Here is a 17463-nt window from a genome sequence, read left to right as displayed (position 1 = left end):
TCAGGTAGAAGTATATTAAAATTGAAAAAGTTGGTCCAGCTCAACTGTCATCTCTTCAGGAAAGCATTTTCCGAGCCTGGGCCCACCTAGACCCTGGAATATATCTGTGCCTTAGACACTCACCATTGTATTGAAATGGTCTCATGGTGCATCTGTTATCTTATGTATCTCTGTACCCTCAGTTCCTAGGATACTGTACACTTTGGGCACTTCCCAACTCCAGGGTAACCATTCGTATTTACAGTCATCTTAGATCTGTATATTTCTTATGACAGCTTTAGGTAGATGGCAGTAAAGCATCTTGAGAAAAAGGTGGCACTCTGTAGTTCTTAAAATGGTGGCACTGCACTGGTGACAGGGCTGGATTTTTCATTGCTTTATCCTTACTGTACGGAACTGGGCACAGTACTATGGAATTTGAACAAAACATTTGTAAGCAACAGGTGAATGAATGTATTATGCACTCAGTAAGCACTTTGCAAACCAAATTAAGGTATCTAGTTTTTTTTAATTAAAATACAATGTTATGCAACATTGTACACTGTAAAGCATAATGTTTCAGTCATACATACATATACATATATTCATTTTCATTATAGGTTACTGCAATATATTGAATATAATTCTGTGCACTGTATGGTAAAAACTTGTTTATCTATTTTATATATAGTAGTTAGTATCTGAAGATCTCAAACTCCCAGTTTATCCCTTCCTATCCCCTTCCCTCCCCTGGTAACCATAGTTTGTTTTCTATGTATGTGAGTCTGTTTCTGTTTTCTAAATAAGTTCATTTGTGTCTTTTTATTTTAAATTCCACATTCAAGTGATATCATATGGTATTTGTCTTTCTTTTGCTGACTTACTTCACTTAGAATGACAGTCTCCAGGTCCATCCATGTTGCAGCGAATGGCATTGTTCTATTTTTTATGGCTGCGTAGTATTCCATTATGTATGTGTATGTGTGTATGTATGTATGTATGTGTATGTGTACACCCCCCCCACAACTTCTTTATCCAGTTATCTGTCAGTGGACATGTAGGTTGCTTCCATGTCTTGGTTGTCGTAAATAGTGCTGCTATAGGTATCCAGTTTTTTGTTGCCTTCCAAATCTATGTTCTCTTTCTAAATATTTTTTTTCTAAGTGGCTGTCTGTTTACATTTAGAGTTATAATTTCCTGCACTTCTGAGTGTGAGTAAGTGGAGTGATACCTTTTCAAACATTGGCTCTTTTTCATGATGTTCATTTATTATATTCTCATACCAATCACTCATCCACAAAGAAAAGCCCTAAACTGAACTGGCTTCCGGCATTGTTAAAAACTGATCCAGTTTGGACTAGAGTTTCCCTTTTAAAATGCTGGTTTGTTAGGAGAACATGAATTAAGGTCCCTTTAGACCCATTAAAGCTACTGATGTTTTAATAGGTTCAGTCAACAGGATTGATCAGAAGTCAATGAGAGCAGCTTGGTGAGGTCGCAGTACATTTTGCTGTCTTTCCAGACTGTGTTGTGAACCTAGTATAAAACTGCATTTGTTTGAAGGTTTTGTCACCCTTTATGATAAACCTATAAATCGTGGCATTTAATAAAATCAACCCATGTATAAAAGGAACAAAGTAAATATTAAATAGGCATGCATATATGATTACCAGAAAATAAACTTTCCTAATTACATAAAATTATTTTTTAATAGCAAGTAAAAAAAAGGTAAAAGGTAAACCCTAAAAATAACTAGGCTATTTCTTTCTACTGGAAAAAAATTATTTTTAATGTCAGTTTTTTAATTTAAAAATATATGGTTATTATGACAACTAAAATAATATAAAATGTATGAAGAATTAAATAATTTTTTCTCCTTTGTCTTCACTAAGGTAACTTAGTGTGTACCTTTACTGTTATTTTTACTCATTCAAAACAAATCCAGGTATAAAGTTGTTTATAAAAATGACAGCCTATTGTACATGTTTTTCTACTGTTTGCAGTTTTCATTTATCCATGTATGATAGAGAGCCTTCAGGAGAGTAGATAGAGATCTAAGTTGTTTTTCTCCATGTCTGCATTATTTGTTATAGAATGGATGTAACACAATTTCTGCAACCATTTTCTTAGTATTGGATATTCAGATTTCCCACTCTGGACAATGATTCAATAAATATCCTTAGTCTTTACATATGGCACTTGTTTTTTTTTTTTTTGCCTCTAAGATCTTCTAAAGTGGAATGTCTGGGTCAAAAAAATATATATTTAAAAATTTTTAAACATTCTTCTGACATAATTATAAAATTATAAAAATTTAAATGACCTGTTCAAAGACCAGAATAGCCGGCAGTTTTCAGACTAAGCCCTTTCTTAAATTCCTAAGATAAGTCTAGATTACTTGAAGAGATTACCACTTTAAAAAGTTGTTTTTCAAAGAAATACAAAGAAACACAAAATATAAACCTAACTTCCATGATATTGTTTCCTACAAATCTATATTTACTGTTGTTTTTCAAAATAAGGAACTGACCTACCTAGAAATGTTGAAATTTAAGTTCTATAATCATGAGTTAGAATATTAAGCTTTACCTGGAAATTTGCAAAAAAAATAAGGTTCAGGATTCATCAAATTCAGCAAATCAATACAAATTAGTAAACGCTGCACCTGATTCCAAAACATTATTATACATCACATTCATATATACTATTAGCAGGTAGACGGCATCATGCTAAGGAATGCACTGGACATACTTCTGAGGGTTAAATTCTCTCTGGAAGGGAACTCTGTCACCTCACAGGGATGGGTCTGCTCCATGACATCGAGGGGAGAACGCATTGGTGGACTGCATAAGGAGCAAGTTAATTACATTAAATTGGCGTTTCTGAAAGTGTGGTACATTCACCTCTGCTAGTATGCAAAATCAATTTCGTTGTAAGAATAGATTCTTAACTTTAATTGTACTAGAATTTTATTTATTTAAATATAAATTAGAAGAAACGTAACCAAAATAGCAAACCCATGATTTCATACATATGTTTATATATAAACATCTATTTTTACACTTATTCTCACATATATGTATATGTATATATAAACATAATATATATTTTGCTCAATAAAATATTAAAATAGGTATTTATGTTCAAAAAGTGAACCTATTGAAATAAAAATGTTAAGTACAGGTGATATGTATATATTCTTTTTTTTTTTTTTCATTTAACAAAAAAACTATCGAGTACTTGCCATGAGTGAGATGTTCCAAGTGCTGAGGATAAAAATGGTTACTTCTATCCAGCAAAAATGGTGCAGCTGGTATAAAAAAGATTAAAGTTTGGGAAAATCTTTGAAAATACACATAGCCATAATCTCATTTTTAACTGGAATGATTTTTTTTTTAACATTTTTTATTGATTTATAATCATTTTACAATGTTGTGTCAAATTCCAGTAACTGGAATGATTAAATCCAGTTTGTATAAACTTGTTTAAACATCAACTCTCTGTGGGTAGCAGTCTATCTATTTTTACTTTCACTTACTAGTTAGAATATGGTAACTGATCTGATAGTCCACAAAATGTCCATTGTCCAAACACAGTGGAAGTTTATTTGTCTCTGTTGTAATAGGAATGAGCAGGTGAGTAAGTTGGCAGGCCACCTTCCTCCATGCAGTCTTCCAGGGTGGTAGCTTGTTGAGGGTCTGCCATTTTCCATCTGTAGCTTCAAGCCAGCCCTGGGAGTTGTCTTTATTCCTGGCAGGTGGCAGAGGGAAAGAGCATGGTAGGTTTTTGACATCCAAGCCTGATTCTGACACTTAACTCTTACCTGCATACTCCTTTGGCAAGAACTCACTCAGGAGGCCCAGCTAACTTCAAAAAAGACTGCCATGAGTAAGGTGGCTATGGTCATGAGAAAAAAAAGAGAGCAGCCAGCCATCTCTGCCTCTGTGGGTACCTAAATGTTAAGACAGTCATCACATCCTGTCTCTCATTTCCCAATCCTGGAATAATTGTAAAGGTACCCTCTGGGTTATGTATATAAGAAATAATATAATACACATGTATTATTATTCTGTGGCGAGGGTCTGTGGAAATATTTATAAGTACAAAATCTAATTCCAAGATGACTTGGGAGCAGTCTCTTCTCTCCACAGCCAGCTATGTCAGATGACTAAGTTCTTCGGTGCCTCTCCCTCCTCTTCCTCTGTACTCCCCATTTAACCTTTACAAACTGTTTTCTATTTTCTGCTTGGCTGTAGCTTGACTCTCAAAGTTCATGTGGATTTTTCTCACCATCAAATCCATTGAATTCCTCTCATCACTCATTCTCCTTTTTTCTGTTTATATTATTGACTGCTCATCCTCTAATTAGTTATGTAGGAAATTATAATACCAATGTTCCTGTAATACCAACAGCATCAAAGACAATATAAAGCACTTACCATTTGCCAAGAAGTATTCTATGTAGTGTACAATTATTAACTTTCTCAATCTTCATAAAAACTTTATGGGGTGAGTCTGTTATTGATCCCCTTTGTAAATGAAGACTGAGGCATAGAGATGTGACTAGTTCAAGGTCACACAACTAATAGGGGGATAGGACTGAGATTTGCAATCATTCAGCCGGTCTTCAGATTCTGTGCTCTCATCCTCCATGTTACATTGATTCTTTGTTTCATTTCTGTTTGACCCAAATTCTGCCAAATCATGGAAACTTAATCAAAGCTAAGTTATGATAAATTCATTTAATTCACATTCTCTCGGTCAAATCAGAGCTCTTCCCCATCTCCTTCTCCTCTAGATTTCAGGTTTCATGAAGTCCTACATAAAGTCAGGGCACAAGGAAGTGATGAGCACTTGGTTGTCATTATCTATGAGTTGACACTGGTGTTGGATATCAACCTTGATGTTCGTGGTCACAGTTATCCATTCACACTGCTATCTGCACTGCATCCTGGCTCCCTGGACTTGGCGCTTCTCAGTATTTTGTCAAAGGAATACATTCTACTGAGGCTCAGAGATCTCTATGCTTTTCTTTCAGGTCCATCTCTCTGGATCCACTTCTATTTGCAGACCTTGAAACCCTACAGGACCACCTACCTTCCAGACCCCTAAAAGGAACTGCCATACAACTTCCCTCCATTCTGGAATTTTTGAACATAACTGGTAGCATGTTGATTTTCCCATGGCTCAGAACATGGCAGAAGAGGCGAACATTGCCTCTCAGAGACCCCATGGCATCTAACTCTTGGTTGTTTTCCCCTTTTGTTTTTATCTGCCTTTTGGAAAACTCCTCCTCTGACCTTTGAAAGCTGTTCCTCTTTTGCCTTCTTTGCCAGCTTGTCCTCCCTACCCTGGTCTTCTGTGTTGCTGGTAGATTCCTTCTGTTCTCCTTGATTCCTTTTACTCTTCCTCTCTCTAAATTACAGACCTTCTCTGATGTTTAGTTCTCAGTTCTATTTTATTTTTCTGTGTCACAAATCCTTCATCTTCTCTCTTATTATTTCAACTTTCATTTCTTTGTGGCTCCAATATCTGAATTTCCATTCTTTATCTTTCTCCAGTCTCTTAAGTATATAAGACATCTTCACCTGGATACTATGGTTCATCCTAAATTAAACTAGAATTATCTCAAAACAAACTGACCATCCTGTTTCAAAACTTGAGAAGCAAGTTCTAGTTTGTTCTTGTTCACTGGTGCTCTTCCAGGATTAGTAGAGCCTTCTAGTAACATGCACTCAATATTTGTTAAATGAATGGATGAGTGCTTCCTGAGGGTCTCATGCCTTCTGTCTTTCCACTACATTCACATCCTCATGGTTACCTCCTTATCATCCACTTCTCCTTCACCCCTGAAATTCAACATTATAAAATAATAAAATAATAAATCAGTCTATTTTTGTTTGACAGATTTGCTGATACTATTTCTATTTTACTGATTTTTTATTGCTCATTTAGCCTGTTAGCTGAATTAGTTTTTGTTTATTTGTTGGAGATTGTATCACTTGTTTTCAGATGCTTTTCCTCTGGTTTCTTTTTTCTGTGGGATTAGAGGTCCAGGTGCTTCAGAGCTCTGTGGTTTCCCCTGACCCAGGGCTCAGGACCATATCCTCCTCTGGATGGTGATTCTGACAGATGTCCAGAAACTGTGTGAGTGTATTAGTGTTCACCAGAGAAACAGAACTAATAGGTTTTGTGTGTGTGTGTGTGTGTGTGTGTGCGCGTGCACATGCACGTGTAAAGAGATTTATTATAAGGAAGTGACTCGCGTGCTTGTGGAGGCTTAGAAGTCCCAAGATCTGCAGTTGGCAACGTGGAGACCCAGGAGAGCCAATGGTTAAGTTCCAGTCTAAGTCTGAAGGCCTGAGAATCCAGACAGCCAATGGTGTAAATTCTGAGTTAGAATTTGAAGACAGGAGAAGACCTATGTACCAGCTAGAAGACAGGCCAAAGTAGAGAACAGATTCTCCCACAGATTGGGTGAGCCCCACCTATTTTGGGGAGGGTAATCTGCTTTACTCAGCCTACCAATTCATATTGTTAACCGTATCCAGAAACTCACTCACAGACATACCCAGAATTACATTCAATCCAGTGTCTGGGCACCTCATGGCTCAGTCAGATGGATACATAAAATTAACCATCACAATAAGTAAACCCATGAATGTGTGGTAATGTTAGGAAATAGTCCCAAATGCCATCAGTTTGTTTTAATGTGGTAGGCTGCATTTGGTTCATACTTATTTTTACATTTTTCCCGTGTAATGAATGTACTTCAGTTTATTTCTTCATTCTACTATCAATGTACATCTGGTTAGTTCCATAATTTTTTCAATTGAAATATAGTCAGTTTACAATGTTGTATTAGTTTCTGATGTCCAGCAAATTGAGTCAGTTATATATACACACAGTTTTATATATAGTAGTTAGTAGTTAGTATCTGTAAATCCCAAACTCTCATTTTATCCCTCCCCACCCACTTTCCCCACTGGTAACTGTAAGTTTGTTTTCCACGTCTGTGAGTCTGTTTCTGATTTGTAAATAAGTTCATTTAGTCATTTTTTAAAGATTCTATATATATGTTAAATCATATGGTATTTTTCTTTCTCTTTCTGGCTTCACTTAGAATGACAACCTTCAGTTCTGTCCATGTTGCTGCAAATGGCATTATTTTATTCTTTTTATGGCAGAGTAGTATTCCATTGTATATATAGACCACAACTTCTTTATCCAGTCATCTGGTAATAGACATTTAGGTTGCTTCAGTGTCTTGGCTATTGTATATAGTTCTGCTGTGAACATTGGGGTGTATGTATCTTTTCAAAATAGAATTCCCTCCAGATATATGCCCATGAGTGGGATTGCTGGATTATGTGGTAAGTCTATTCATTATTTTTCACAACTGTGAACAGTGCTGCCACGTACCTCGCTAATACTAACACTATCCTCTAGTTAATACTTTATTTCTTCCTGTTTGAACTTCCCAAAGCATCACAATTTGAATAGTTATGTCCACAGCACATGGTAAGCAGAGCTGCTAAGCTTCATACTCCCCTATAAAGATTTTTTTATGTGGAGAGGCCCTGCCATGTGCCCTTAAATAGAAGTGTGCACTCTTCTGTCCTGGCAGAGTAGAGCCTGAGGAAAGAGAACTTCTTTAAAAAGTAAGCACAGCAAAGTACAGTGTCCAATGGGAACATAATGCTGCTTGCAAATCTAGTCCAGAAAAAAAGAGTGAGTTGGTAGTGTCATGAAAAGAACCAGATTTAACTGAACATGGGCTCTGCTGCTTAACAGTTCAGTAAACAGGAAAATTTTCTTTCCTTCTCTGAATGTGTCTCCTCATCTGTAAAGTGGGACAATATTGATTGCCTACCAGGATTGTTCGAGGAATTAGAATAATAATTTTGTATTATTATGTATAAGAATATTCACCAAAATAGTCCATTTTCCTTGCTCTTGAGCCTGTTTCCAGAAAAAGGTAAATTATGTTAAAACAATTTAGATGATGGCAGAAATGTTCTCTATATGTATGGTCATATATTAATAAAAATAAGTTTTGAGCAAAATTATAGCCAGGCACTTAGTATCTCTTTAAGCACTTTCCTGGAGATGCCTCTCTCTTTTTTTTTGTTTTTTTTTTTGCCAGAATTCATAACCAGAGAGTTTCCAGAGTGTTCACCATTATGTCAGGGCCAGTGAGTGAATGCATGGCTTTTCAAAGAGATGAATTATCAAAAGTTGAGGAAGTTATCAATAACTCTTCTTTAAAAACTGTCACTGTCAAAATGGTTCCAGAATAGGGGAGCCAGGGCCACATTAAGCACCTAGAAAGAGACTGTCAGAGTTAAATAAGCCACTGGCACTCAATCCTGTGTCTTTCTGTGACTGACCTCACTCTGATGGTGGGCATCATATTTAATGGCTTAAATAAGATTGTTTTTCCTTCCAGTCTGACTGGAAAAGAGAAAAGCATGGAGTTAATACTATGTTATGCCAAAGGGGAACATGAATCAGGAAAATGGACCCTTTGAACTTTAAAACTGTGATTTTCATAGGTGAACAAGATTATACTGTATAGCACAGGGAAAAATATACAAGATCTTGTGGTAGCTCGTAGCGAACAAAAATGTGACAGTGAATACATACATGTTCATGTATGACTGAAAAATTGTGCTCTACACTAGAATTTGACACAACATTGTAAAATAACTATTACTCAATAAAAACAAACAAACAAAAAAACTGATTTTCAAGCTTTTCATATCATTTGGTGAATGTGATTCCCCAGCCTAGAATTTTGGCAATAATTTGCTCACTCAGAGGTCAAGATGTTATGTCAAAACTGAAAAAGTATTGGAATTGTGTTTTCTCAGGGTGGTTCCCCCGAAATCGGTAAAATTCTATTGCTAATTTATGATGGTGGTGATTTATTTTCAGTGTTGTTATATCCTTTGACCTCTTTTGAGAATAAAGGTAGCATTCCTGTAAGATCTTGAATGCCTAGTAGTATTTTAACAGCAGGATCATGATTTGGGTCATAGAATACTGGCCTGAATCTTAAGGACCAAGGATGAAAGCATACTCACTAAATACTTATCATGTGCCAGCCCGTGTGCTGGAGGCGAGAGGCTTGATGGTTAAGTGAGATATCCTTGCCCTGTCAGTTGTCAAAACTGGAAAGGTAACAATATAAAGGAAATAATCATATGAATCAAAAATTATAGTCTGTAATAAAAGCAATAAAGGAAAAACACATATAAATACACACACATACATACATACAAACAAACAAAATGTTGTACAATGTGGTGGAAGTGACAAACTATTTAACATTAGTTAATTCAAATCTGAACTCTCTTATTGGCTAAATCACCTTGGATGCATCAAGATGTGTGATTAACTAGTGATTATTTTCTGTTACAATGAGAGTTGTGAAAAATTTTAAATCCAATGGTACGTAAAGTGCTTGGTACTATACATGGCATAAATAAGCACTTGATAAATTGAAATTAATGATACTTTGAAATTACTAAGGAAGTACTCAGTCATATTAACTATTTACAAAGTTGTCACTCACTTCATGTAACAGAGAAAGGCCTGAAATTTTGGACTAAAGCAAGTTCTTTCCCTGTGCATGGGTGTGTGTAAACTGGGTATCATTTTCTTATTGATTGAGACTGTCATTGTAGAGATTTTTTATCTTTTTTAATTTATTGAATAATATTTGGCTTTTCTCTAATGCACCCTAATTTTTGCCCTCTCCTGTTCCATATGGTGCTAACTTATCTACTGCACAGAGATACTTCAGTGATGTTAGGATGTTTTCTTTTAGAGTGTAGAATATTGATATACTGCAAACCAACACCTATATCCGCACAACTACTTAAAGCAGGACACACCATCGTGTTTCGCAAAGTAATGTTTCACTTACTCTGGCTTGTGCTTAAAGCTATGACATCAAACATGAGTATATTTAATGTATTTCTTGCAGTTTTTCTCAGCATGGTATCATTCACATAAGCAACATAAAGTTTTGCTTTTTTCTCTTAAGATGTGATTTTTCCTTGAAAGATTTTACAAGTTACTATTAAAATCTGGAGTAGGGAGTACACCTGGAAGTAGTTAAGTGCATTTTTTTTTTCTGAGTAAAGTTCAGTAATCAAATTATCTGATCGCTCCCCATGTGCAATGTCAAGAAGACAGGTTTCCAGATATCAGAAAAAAAAAAAACATTAAAAAGTTGGGGGAAATATATATACAGGTTAGAAAACAGTTTTATCTAAAATGTTCTTTATTTTTTGTTCTACACGGAAAATAACATGTGACTGAACTGGCTGCTTAGGGAATACAGATTTTTGGTTAATGTAGTTTTATTAGCACAGTAATCATTTGTTTTATTAATAACAAGAAATCCTCTATGTTTATCTTTTTAGGAAAATCTTTTTTTTAATATGCATAATCCATCTTCTGGTCATAGGGGATGGTCAAAGCAGCTAAATTCTTAGGTGTGAGATTTCTAGTTTAAAGGCTAGGAGTAGCTTTATAATTTTTTATAGTGTAGCATCTGTACAATTGTAATAAGATCTAGAAGCAAAATGTTAAATCTCTCTTGGCCTTGGACCTTTTTCTGCAGAAGTAAGATGCTGGGAATGAAAGCATTGTATCTCTATCATAGGATGTTGGGGAATAAAATAATTGGTGTCAAAGACTTTGTGAAGCATAACTCAGATTCTGTGCAGTTAGCTTTGCCATTCCTTGGACCTCCGTGACCTTTGTATGAATCTTTATAACAGCACGTGTGTCACCGCTATAGATGAGTGGTCATTATTTGTGAAGTGATCTGCCTATTGGATTCTGCACTCTTGAAATGCTTTTCTCTTTCTCTTTATTTGTCTTTCTCAATCTTTATCCACTGCCTAACCCATAAATGTTTGGATGAATAGTGAATAATGTTCAAGTCTGGGATAGAGGATTTTAGCACATCGTTCTTGTTTATGTCAGTGTTCATTTATCCGTTCATTGTTTTATATTTTCCAATCTCCTAAAGGAATTGTGTGAGTGAAGATGGGCTGGTATTTTGACCCTAGTGACAGGAAACAAGTTTCTAATTGGAGGATTATGGGATTTGTTTAGAAAATTAATTAATGTAAACAGAGTGAGAAGGAAGAAAATTTTCCTTCTGAGAAATATTCGTACCTCTCTCCTTGTCCAGGATAATGTAACAGCTGGGTATTTATTTCCCAGTGACTTTAGAGCATCCACATTTGGCGCTCTGTGATGAGTGTATCATTGACTCCATAAACTCAAAGATGCCTGGAAGGAATCATGAAAGCTGTTTAGTACACACTAGTAAAGATGAGGAAATGGAGGCCTGGTGACCTCATGTCTCACATTAAGTTAATAGTAGAACTTAGCTTAATTACTTACCTGCCAGTTCCAGTGCTCCCACTGTTCCATCTCATTTGACCTGATAGGTTCTGGATAATTGCTTCTGTCTGTTAAGCTAGAATGATCAGCTTTGAGAGCCAGTATGTACCTAATTTTTCATAGTCTTGGAAATTGATACCTTCTTGGATGTACACACACCCTTTCATCTTTCCCAGGGATAGGAAATAGGAAGAGGAGAAAAGATGGTAGCTCTTGCCAAGAAGTTCCTCCCTATTGGACAGTCCCCCACTTGAGGGACTAAATAAGAATCATACATCAGGTGGGCAAAAGGAGACTATATCAGCCCAGCTCCTTATGCTGGGATGGAGAGTACAGGGGCCTGACGGATTGTTGCTGGTCTCTGGTACATTTCAGTGAAGGGAACATGAAATTTTCCCCAGTTATCTATGGAACATGGTTCATGCAGCTGAAGAGAAGTCCATCAATTCCGTCCAATTCTGGTTTGTTTTTTTTGTTTGTTTGTTTTGTTTTGTTTTGTTTTGTTTTTTCATGGATAAGTGTTGTTTTGTTTTGTTTTGTTTTGTTTTGTTTTGTTTTGTTTTGTTTTTGGTACCTCGGGCTGGGCTTGGGGAGAGCACTTCTGCCTCTGATTCTGTTGCTTGTCAGGAAGGCTAAGGGGGAAATGGTGCCATGTAACAGGCCTCAGGAGAAAAGCTGGGCTTGCACACAGTTCAGGGGCTTCTCAGTCCTGCTCACAGAGCTAGAGACAAGGCTCTAAGAGAGAACATCACACATCTACCACTGTCACTGTTACCTTTTGAGCTTAAAGGCTTTGTAAAAATCAGATAGCTTCAGTTTGTGATAAGGTTCCTCGTAGTTCTAGGAAAGACACTGGATTATAATACGACAAGTGCCAAGTGACAAGCTTGCAGTCTACGAGGTCTCATTCAGGGACCTCGCAAATGTGGTGGTAATGACTGCAGTTATAAGGAACTGTAGTAGATCGCATCCTCCCTGTGTTTATGTTCTTTGCCATGTGACTTTGCAGCTCCTTCCAGAAAAGGTGGGATATATTTTTCTGCCCCTTAACATGGAATTCCTATGTGGTTTGCTTTAGTCAGTGGCATGTTATTGGGTATAACATGATCAAAAGCTTGGGAAGTATTATGAATTTGGTTTTGCCCTCTGCCATCACCATGAGAAGATGCCCATGTTAGCCACTGAGTCTGAGAAGGAGGATGAGTCATCCCAGCTAAAATGAGCAAACTACTAACCTACACACAAACTAGAGAGCTGAACAGAAACTTAACTATTGTACAGTGTTGACATTTTGTGATTATGTTAAACAGTATCATTGTGGCTATAGCTAACTGATACAAACAAGTTATTTAAGTAGAATAACCATATAAACTTCTGTCCAAACTGAGATTTTTTTTTTTAATGAAATAGACAGTAGTTACATGGACCAGTATACGTAAACTGGGACTATCCTCGGTAAACCTGGATGTCTGACTACCCTAAACCTAAAGGTCTCTAAGCTTTCATTAATCCTAGAAGAATTCTTGATATAGCAGAATTGAGTAAGTTAAAATAAATCAAGATACTCTATTTTCATTCATTTTACTTATTTTGTTAAAATTTATTCTGTGCTTTCTAGGAACCAAACTGATCTCAAATGGTTTACACTTGATTAGGGAAGATAAGAAATGGAAACATAATTATGATCATGTATGCAATTGTCATTTGGGGATTTTTATAACCAGTGTTTTGACTTGTTCAGGCAACAGTCCACAGCATGTAGAAATGTGAAATTCTGCAGGGGCATGGTTTAGAGTTGCTTAGACCTTTAGGTGGGTGTGCACAGACATTAACACTTAGTAAGTGGGTCTAGTCAGCCATCTTCTATCTCCTGCTCAACTCAGCCTACATGATCTTTTCTTTTTGAATCTCTCGTAACTTCCATGAGTTAAGAAAAATGTTTCCTTGTGGAAAACTCTGACCACCAAGTGACAAAAACTGTAACAAAAAAGCTGAAAATATAGCCAAGTTGTGGTGTGGGTGTAGACAGAGGAAACAAAATTCACAAAAGAAATAGAATTGGGGGAATTGGGGAGAAAGCCACCAACTATAGAAATATTTATTTACAATTGTAGGAGTTAGTCTCTCAGGAACAATAAAGATCTACTGCTCTAACAAGGGGAGATACACACACACACACACCCACACACACCCTGTGTATGTTTCTGTTTTCATCATGGTAATCAAAGAGCACTACATGCAAATGGAAAGCTTAAAGCTGGGACCTAAAGGCAGGTTAGTTTTCTTAAACTTTTTCATTGAGGTAAAAATACATACAGAAAAAAACACAAATGAATGGATCCTTGCTCTAAAAAAGGATCCAGATCAGGGAGTAACAGTAGCTTCATCACAGAGACTTCAGATACTCAGGTGCAGTTTCTGATGCCCCAAATCACCACACAGTTGCATTTTGATCACAAGCAAGTTTGACAAAGACTGACTGATGGATCATATCAGCACAGGAAAGCAACCAAGCCTGGGACATTTACCTTAAATGCGTTGCCAGCCAAGTCTCCCCATTCTTTTGTCCTTACAAGTCATACAGTGAACAGTCCTGACAGCCACGCACAACAGGGTAAAGAACGTTCACGTATCAGACTCAGCATATGGCAGGCCCTGAGAACCTTCTTCTAAGTTTCAGGATTGATGCTATAAAAAACAGAATATTATCAGTCCTCAGAAGCCTTCCTTGTTCTTCTTATTAATACACAGCTCCTCCTGGTAATCACTATCATGACTTCTACTCCCACAGATTATTTTTGAAGTTTAGCTGAAAAGAATAATTCGCTGCTTACAGTATTGTGTCTGGCATCTCCTGCTCATCAAGTTTTTGAGATTCATCAGCTTTATTAGATGTGGCTGTATTTTTTTATTTTGATAGCATCTCATTGTAAGGATATACTAGAATTTATCAAGCCTACTCTTAATTGACATTGGATTGTTTCTAGTTTATCACGAGAAGAAATAACGCTGCTATGCATTTTCTTGCAAAAGTCTTTTGGCTACACGTATGCATGCGTTTCTGTTGAATGTATGCTGAAGGACAGAATTGCTTGGTCCTAGGGCAACACTATGTTTAAGCAGAAACTGACAAAATGTTTTTTCCAAAGGGATTGTACCAATTTATATTTCTATTGATCCTAGGAAGTAGCACTGATCTATATATTCTGTAACATTTGATATTATCAATAATTTTTATTTCCAGTCTTCTGTGTATAGGTGTAATATTATTGCATTTTAAACTGTCAGTTCCATGTTAAATTATAAGGTTTAGGACTTTTTAAAGTATGTATTGTCCATTTGAATATCCTCTTTTGTGAAGTACCTTTTCATGTCTTCTTTATTTTTCTACTGGAATGTCAGTCTTTTTTTTTTTTTATTGGTAGGAAGTCTTTATAAATTCTGAAAATGAACCCTTTGCTGGTTATAGGTACAGGAAATACTATCTCCCCATTCTGTGGCTTGCCTTTTCGCCATCTTAATGATATCTTTTAATAAACAGAATTTGATCATTTTAATGTAGTTCAGTTTAGCAGTCTTTTCCTTTATAGATAGTACTTTCATTGTTCTGTTTATGAATTTTTTATAATTCAAATTATGAGATTGTTCTTCAGTATAATCTTCTATGTGTTCCATTGTTTCATTACTTTCAAAATTAAAACTTGATAGGATAAAAAAACTTGATAGGATAATCTCTTCTTATTCTTCTTCAGGAATGTCTTGAATATTCTTGGCCTTTTTAATCTTCATGTAAGCTTTAGAATTAGCTTCTCAATTCCCTCAAGCAATGCCTGGTTAAATTTTTTTTTTTTAAGATTGTTTTTAGTGTGTAGGTCATTCTGAAGAGAAATGAGTGGCAATGACCCTCAGGGTAATGGGTTATCCATTTCAAAAACATGATTATCTCTCCACTTAAGTAAGTCCTTTAAAAATCATTCTCAATAATAATGTTTTTTGTTTGTTTTTTTATAATTAGAGTTCTTACATATTTTTTATAGATTTATTTTAGGTCTTTGATATGCTTGATACTATTTTTAATGACACATATATTAAAATTCTATTTTCTGATTATTTATTGCTGAGGTAGAAATACAGTTAATTTTTAGATATTGGCCTTCTCAGCATTTGTATATATGTAATTGTGTCATTTAAAAATAAGAGTATTATTTCCTCCATTCTAATTCTTTTACCTTTTTTTCTGCTTTTTTTGCTTTATAACACTGAGCAGGACATCCAGTGCAATGTTTAATACAATGGTGATTTTAATCAGCAGTACTGTATAATTTCTGATGTCATAAAGAAACATTTTTAACATTTTAACTTAAGAAATTTGTCCCTGGCTTGCTAATAGTTATATTTTGAATGAATATGAATGGATGTTGAATTTTATCAAATGCTTTTTCTGTATCATTTAGATAGAATGTTTTTCCTCCTTTATTCTGTTAATGAGGTGAATTACATTGTTTCCAAATGTAGAATTATCTCTTCATTTCCAGAATAAGCCCAACTTCCTAATGATATATTATCCTTGTTACACGTTGCTGCATTTGACAATTTTTAAAAGTATTTTTCTCCTATTGTTTTTAAATCCTATACTTTTTCTTCATTTTAATATGATGACAGGTTTTGGCATCATGATTATGCCAATGTCATTAAAAGATCTGGAAAATTTTCCTCTTTTCTATTGTCTGGAAAAGGTTAAGTATGATTGGTGATAATTTTTCCTTCAGTGTTCAGTGAATTCATTGGTAAAGCCATCTTGGTTTGGATTTTCCTTTATGGATATGTTTTTAATTATACAATCAATTCCCTAGTAGTTTACAGGGTAGTCATTTTTTCTGTTATCTTCTCATGTCAGTTTAGGTAAAATATTTTTTCCAGGAATTTTTATTTCATCTGTATTTTAACGTGTACTGGCATAAAAATCTTCGTAATATCCTCTTACTATCTTTTCAGTGTCTGTAGTATTTGACCTTTAGCCTCTTTTTTTTCCTTCTCTAAATTGCTTGTTTTTCCTTTTTCTCATATTTCTTAAATCACTTTCACCAGGATTTTATCAGTTAAATTAATCTTTTCAAAAAACATCTTTTGACTGATTCTCTTCCTTGTAATTTTGGTTCCTTTCTTTCTGTCTTTCTGCTCTTTATTATGTCCTGCCTGCTATTATTCTTAAATTTGATTAGCATTTCGTTTGTCTAATTTCTTAAGATAGATAACTGTAGTGTTGATTTTTCAGTGTTTTTCATTTCTAGTAAGGACTTTTAATAGATGAAAACAATGTAAGGCTATAAATGATCAGCTGTAATTCCCTTCCTTAGATACCTTTACCTGCATCTTATAAATTTTGCTCTTTTTAATCATTCATTTCAAATATGTTTTATTTCCATTGTGATTTCTCCTTTGACTCATGGTTTGTTTAGCAGTATTTTGATTAACCTCCAAAGGTGTGGCAATTTTTAGTTACATTATAAAAAACCATAATTGTAGGTTAATTCCACTGTGGTCAGAGGGCATGCTCTGTATGATTTCACTCCTTTGACAATTTTGGAGACTCTTTTTGTGGGTAGTATAAGATCAATTTCTGTAAGTGTTTTGTGTATCCTTGCCAATAATACATGTTTTTTAGTAGTTTCCTAGACACTCAGTTGTGTCTGGCTTGCTATTGTGTTGGTCAAATCTTTTATAGTCTTGCTGTATTTGTTTTTTCCATTGGTCTGCTTGATCTCAGCAACAACTGAGAGCAGTGTGTCAAAAATCTGTAATTATAATTATAAAATTGTCTTTTCTTTCTTTTAATTATGCCAACTTTTATATCTTTCAATGTTCTGTTAATAAAAGGAGACATGTTTATTATTATTAAAACTTCCTTGTGACGTGATTTTGCTTTACCATTATAAAATGTTCCTCTTTAACTCTATTAATGCTTTCTCCGTATGGTGCCGATGGATGCAACCGGTGTTCCAGGTTCTTGTCCTGTCCCAGAAAGAATTCAGAGACGAGACTTAGAGGTTAAAAAAG

The 17463-nt window shown here is 35.3% G+C and overlaps 1 long non-coding RNA gene across 5 annotated transcripts in view; it reads left to right on the top strand.

Annotated features, from left to right (window-relative positions):
• LOC141577068 (uncharacterized) overlaps positions 1-17463 on the top strand; it is a 401469-nt gene that overhangs the window by 338802 nt on the left and 45204 nt on the right. Inside the window, exon 1 of one of the 5 annotated variants that reach the window (XR_012505591.1) lies at positions 13233-17463. The exons of the other annotated variants lie outside the window; for them this stretch is intronic. This is a non-coding gene — a long non-coding RNA (uncharacterized LOC141577068). Of the gene's footprint in view, positions 1-13232 lie in introns of those variants that run through there. 5 annotated transcript variants of the gene reach the window in all.

This window comes from Camelus bactrianus, chromosome 3 (genome assembly GCF_048773025.1).
Source record: "Camelus bactrianus isolate YW-2024 breed Bactrian camel chromosome 3, ASM4877302v1, whole genome shotgun sequence".
Lineage (NCBI taxonomy): Eukaryota > Metazoa > Chordata > Mammalia > Artiodactyla > Camelidae > Camelus > Camelus bactrianus.
This window is presented reverse-complemented; position numbering and strand designations above follow the sequence as displayed.